Source organism: Myxine glutinosa, chromosome 2 (assembly GCF_964187855.1).
Source record: "Myxine glutinosa chromosome 2, kmMyxGlut1.1, whole genome shotgun sequence".
Lineage (NCBI taxonomy): Eukaryota > Metazoa > Chordata > Myxini > Myxiniformes > Myxinidae > Myxine > Myxine glutinosa.
Window position 1 is genome coordinate 35445314 of NC_136262.1, and position 6118 is coordinate 35451431.

At 44.7% G+C, this 6118-nt stretch overlaps 1 protein-coding gene across 1 annotated transcript in view; it reads right to left on the reverse strand.

The window, feature by feature from the left end:
- DST (dystonin) overlaps positions 1-6118 on the reverse strand; it is a 390037-nt gene that overhangs the window by 99252 nt on the left and 284667 nt on the right. The window lies entirely within an intron of this gene.

Genomic DNA, 6118 nt, shown 5'->3' on the forward strand with positions numbered 1-6118 from the left:
CCTTCCATCAATATGGTTGACTGCTGCATATTTATTGTCCTCTTGTGGCTCTTTCAGCGAAGACTGTTCGGCATGCAGAACAAAAAAGTCTCAGTGAATTCTGCGCCCCATTGGACGTTAAAGTTTGGACTCGTAACGACATCAATCCAGCATAATTAAATGGGCAACAATGTCGACCTTTAAAGCGAGCACATTAGGTAATCTGGAAGAAATCTGCCAGTCTTTGAGCACATATCAGAAGGCACACATGACGACAAACAAAGGAGCAGTGTGAAGTGAGTGTGAAGAATTACCTTTCAAATGATGACAAAAAAATATGTACACCCCTTCGTTGTCCCATGCAAATGTGGTGACACAATGTGGGTGGGTGAAACTAACAGTTATTTTACCTGGACATGATTGCACATGGCAAGAAAATGTAGAAAAGGACCAGACTTGGTGGTGCGATGGATGGTTATGGGAAGAAAATGCAGAAAAGGACCAGACTTGGTGGTGCGATGGATGGTTATGGGAAGAAAATGCAGAAAAGGACCAGACTTGGTGGTGCGATGGATGGTTATGGCAAGAAAATGTAGAAAAGGACCAGACTTGGTAGTGCGATGGATGGTTATGGGAAGAAAATGCAGAAAAGGACCAGACTTGGTGGTGCGATGGATGGTTATGGCAAGAAAATGTAGAAAAGGACCAGACTTGGTAGTGCGATGGATGGTTATGGGAAGAAAATGCAGAAAAGGACCAGACTTGGTGGTGCGATGGATGGTTATGGCAAGAAAATGTAGAAAAGGACCAGACTTGGTGGTGCAATGGATGGTTATGACAAGAAAATATAGAATATGACAAGAAAATATAGAAAATGACCAGAATTGGTGGTGCGATGATGGTTATGGCAAGAAAATGTAGAAAAGGACCAGACTTGGTGGTTCGGTGGATGGTTATGGCAAGAAAATATAGAAAAGGACCAGAATTGGTGGTGCGATGGATGGTTATGGCAAGAAAATGTAGAAAAGGACCAGACTTGGTGGTGCTATGGATGGTTATGGCAAGAAAATACAGAAAATGACCAGACTTGGTGGTGCGATGGATGGTTATGGCAAGAAAATGTCGAAAAGGACCAGACTTGGTGGTGCGATGGATGTTTATGGCAAGAAAATGTAGAAAAGGACCAGACCTGGTGGTGCGGTGGATGGTTATGGCAAGAAAATGTCGAAAAGGACCAGACTTGGTGGTGTGATGGATGGTTATGGCAAGAAAATGTAGAAAAGGACCAGACTTGGTGGTGCGATGGATGGTTATGGCAAGAAAATGTCGAAAAGGACCAGACTTGGTGGTGCGATGGATGGTTATGGCAAGAAAATGTAGAAACGGACCAGACTTGGTGGTGCGATGGATGGTTATGGTAAGAAAATGTAGAAAAGGCCCAGACTTGGTGGTGCTATGGATGGTTATGGCAAGAAAATGTAGAAAAGGACCAGACTTGGTGGTGCGATGGATGGTTATGGCAAGACAATGTAGAAAAGGACCAGACTTGGTGGTGCGATGGATGGTTATGGCAAGACAATGTAGAAAAGGACCAGACTTGGTGGTGCGATGGATGGTTATGGCAAGACAATGTAGAAAAGGACCAGACTTGGTGGTGCGATCGATGGTTATGGCAAGACAAGGTAGAAAAGGACCAGACTTGGTGGTGCGATGGATGGTTATGGCAAGAAAATGTAGAAAAGGACCAGACTTGGTGGTGCGATGGATGGTTATGGGAAGAAAATGCAGAAAAGGACCAGACTTGGTGGTGCGATGGATGGTTATGGCAAGAAAATGTAGAAAAGGACCAGACTTGGTCGTGCGATGGATGGTTATGGGAAGAAAATGCAGAAAAGGACCAGACTTGGTGGTGCGATGGATGGTTATGGCAAGAAAATGTAGAAAAGGACCAGACTTGGTGGTGCAATGGATGGTTATGACAAGAAAATATAGAATATGACAAGAAAATATAGAAAATGACCAGAATTGGTGGTGCGATGATGGTTATGGCAAGAAAATGTAGAAAAGGACCAGACTTGGTGGTTCGGTGGATGGTTATGGCAAGAAAATATAGAAAAGGACCAGAATTGGTGGTGCGATGGATGGTTATGGCAAGAAAATGTAGAAAAGGACCAGACTTGGTGGTGCTATGGATGGTTATGGCAAGAAAATACAGAAAATGACCAGACTTGGTGGTGCGATGGATGGTTATGGCAAGAAAATGTCGAAAAGGACCAGACTTGGTGGTGCGATGGATGTTTATGGCAAGAAAATGTAGAAAAGGACCAGACCTGGTGGTGCGGTGGATGGTTATGGCAAGAAAATGTCGAAAAGGACCAGACTTGGTGGTGTGATGGATGGTTATGGCAAGAAAATGTAGAAAAGGACCAGACTTGGTGGTGCGATGGATGGTTATGGCAAGAAAATGTCGAAAAGGACCAGACTTGGTGGTGCGATGGATGGTTATGGCAAGAAAATGTAGAAACGGACCAGACTTGGTGGTGCGATGGATGGTTATGGTAAGAAAATGTAGAAAAGGCCCAGACTTGGTGGTGCGATGGATGGTTATGGCAAGAAAATGTAGAAAAGGACCAGACTTGGTGGTGCTATGGATGGTTATGGCAAGAAAATGTAGAAAAGGACCAGACTTGGTGGTGCGATGGATGGTTATGGCAAGACAATGTAGAAAAGGACCAGACTTGGTGGTGCGATGGATGGTTATGGCAAGACAATGTAGAAAAGGACCAGACTTGGTGGTGCGATCGATGGTTATGGCAAGACAAGGTAGAAAAGGACCAGACTTGGTGGTGCGATGGATGGTTATGGCAAGAAAATGTAGAAAAGGACCAGACTTGGTGGTGCGATGGATGGTTATGGCAAGAAAATGTAGAAAAAGACCAGACTTGGTGGTGCTATGGATGGTTATGGCAAGAAAATGTAGAAAAGGACCAGACTTGGTGGTGCGATGGATGGTTAGAGCATCCGCTCTGAGTCTGGGAGATCGGTGGTTCAAACCCCGGCTGAGTTATACCAAAGACCTTAGAAAATGGTATGTGCTGCTTCCTTGCTTGACGTTCGACATTTAAAAAGGATAGAGCACAGACAAGCAACCACACGTCGGCATCTATAGCTCAGGCTTTGATGGGCCTAATGGCCTCCTCGTGCATTGAAGTTGTTTAGTACTTTTAGGGAACCCAAAGTGTTTCGTACTTTTTCAGCTGAGCAATGGAGGCAAATGGTGAAAGACTGACAAATTACAGGATTGCGTTACTGGTAAAATATGTGTTCTAAAATGAAAAGGAATGGCTGCCAAACACACAGTACTTTCCCAATATTGGAACGAGAACGGCATTCGCTTCCAGCTCCGAACAAGTCGCTCACAGTTCCTGCATCTCGGAGAATCTGTCCCCTCCCAGCACTTTGATGGTTTACAAAAGTCTGCCCTTGTGATACCTTCATCAGGTGACGGTGTGCAATGCCATGCTTAAAGCCCCACGGGTAACCGCGGCGGAACCAGAGTTACGACTGTTCCTCCAAGCTTTATCTCATGACGACACCTTCTACATACATCATGCTTACAAATACATCCCGTGTCCCTTCCTCTCAGACTCTCCAGTTATCAGAATCGAATTATAGAACTCCAGACAACATTTGATCTACAAGCAGAAACTTTTCAATGATGTGTACACGTCGAATTTGAATATCTTGGATAAATGCCCGACGAAGGATTAGTCTTCACGCTGTTGAAACCAAAGCTTTCCGAATAATTGGAATCTCCTGCGATGAAGCTGATTGTGAGGGCCTTTCACTCACTTACTCACCGCAGGCAGGTTGGTGGTCTTTCTGTCTTCTACCGACTCCTCTCCGGCCTTGCCCCCCCAGCTCTCTCTGTGCTCTGTCCCCCAAATATTCCTACAGGTTGCACAAGATCTGCCTGCAACCCTCTTATGGTTAAACTGCCAAAATCTAGGCTCTCTGCTCACCTTCACTCCCCTTTTCTCCCGTCTCTGGGACAAACTCCCCCACTCCCTTCAATCCCACTCCTCCCTCCAGGTCTTTAAAACAGCTGTTCACCACCATCTCTTATCTTCCCCCATCCAAAACCTTGATCTTTTCTACCCCTGCTAATTCACCCCAGATGCACTTTTTTGAAATTCCAACTTCTTTCCTGGAAGTCCTTGCGGGGTCCATATGTTTTATACCTTTCCCACCTCCCCCCCAAGCCCTCTCCCTCCCACATTTCTCCCGATGTCCCTGCTCTCAAATGTTGTGTTTGTGTCCTTCCCCCTCTCTCCCCATCTTGTCTACCGCTCCCCTTATTTTGTGTTTTATGTGTCGGTTTGACGTTTTGTGTGATTAATGTTCGCTCTTTCACGAGCCTCGATCGTGTATAAAAAAGAAATAAATAAATAAATAACCGAATGCAGGCCCATTCATTCATTCCTCCTGGTAGAGTCAGCACCTTCTTTGTTCGGTAATCTCAAACGCAGCACCTGCACTTATTATCCGGCGTTTGTCAATGTTTGTTTCTGATCATTATCGTGCAAGCCGAGTGCACCGGAATGTTACGTCGATGATCAATTGCAAAGCAACTCACAGAGGCTATCATTGTCATGCAGGTGTGTACTTATGCAATAGGCCAACGCGTCCTTGTCGTAAAGAGAAACGACGCACCAATTATTTTCTCTCCTCTATTTCATCGGAGGCAAGACGAGGCAGCAAGGGACACGGAGAAGCAATTTATGCATCTCCGCTGCCGCATTGCTGCGTGGAAGAGGCTTCTGGCAAAGATTAGGCAGAACACGTGGCAGCACTTGCTGCGAGCGGGAAAGCTCGTGAGACAAAGGGGCTCAGAGAGATGATGGCCGGTCGTGCATTCAAAACCAGGGCTTCGAGAAAGCCCCGATAAAGCCAGACAGCACAGCACGGACGTAAAACATTAGGGGCACGGAGGTGTTAGCAATTTGAAACCGGAACACGGTGGGGGGCGAACAATGTCCCACTTGTGGCGTGTGATTTAAAACCATTGCTTTGCGTGCTTTGCGTGCTTTCCCAAATCGGCCAGCCTCAACCATGGGTTACTATTTAGAGCGACAAGTTAGCCAGGTTAACCAACTGTGCCATTGTTAGTCAGGTTCACGATGTTAACAAGTATAATATCGTTCAAAATTTTGGGAGATTAGCAAACCTGTACATTTTTGGAATCATCAGAGCCTGGGGAATCCGAAAATCAATGGTGGCATTTGCACAGACACCTGCATGGCCGCCATTTTGGATTTTCAAAATGGCCGCCATAAAAGACATATTTTGCGCTATCTCGGCTTCTAGTCAACCGAGAAACTTAGTTAAATATGCTAATCCTATGTTTTCTGGGTCAAGGAATCCAATAAAGGTCTCAAAATAGTGCTCAGGATTATAGAAAAGCAACAAACAAAGGAAATTGAAAACCAGTCTTTATATTTGTGATATAACTGTATTACATAATACATGACATTGCAAGTCCTTTGAAGTTATAGGTATGGGTTTATAAAGCAGGAAAGCAGCCTTGTTAGTATCAGATTGAACTATAAGTCCTATACACAGGATCTACTAGGTCTATACCGTTCAGGAATATGCTTTTACAGATCTTCATCACTGTCCTGAGTGTCATTTTCGCAAAGGTGTCTACGCAAATGTAAACATTAATTTTTGGATTCCTCATGCTCTGAATATTCCAAAAATGTATAGTTTTGCTAATCTCCAAAAATTTTGAACGAAAAAACATACTGAACCTGACTATGTGTATTGCCCACATTATTGTGCTCACTGAGTGTTTGGGATGACACGGAGCAAAAAAACACCGGAGAAGCAGGATTTATTTGCACCAGACTAAAGGCGTACTACCTTTTATGGATCTTTTACATCCCTATAATTCCAGAGGGACCAGCCGACTTAACCTTCTGTATCTATACCGTGCAAACTCCCAAGCGATGGGGCTATCATTTATTGTGACTTCCGCCGAGCAATGGAGGCAAAATGATGCTCGCAGACTTGGACACGACATTTTGGATGTACAATTTAGCAAACCAGCCGTGTATGACAGCGCCATGTTTGTGCACCA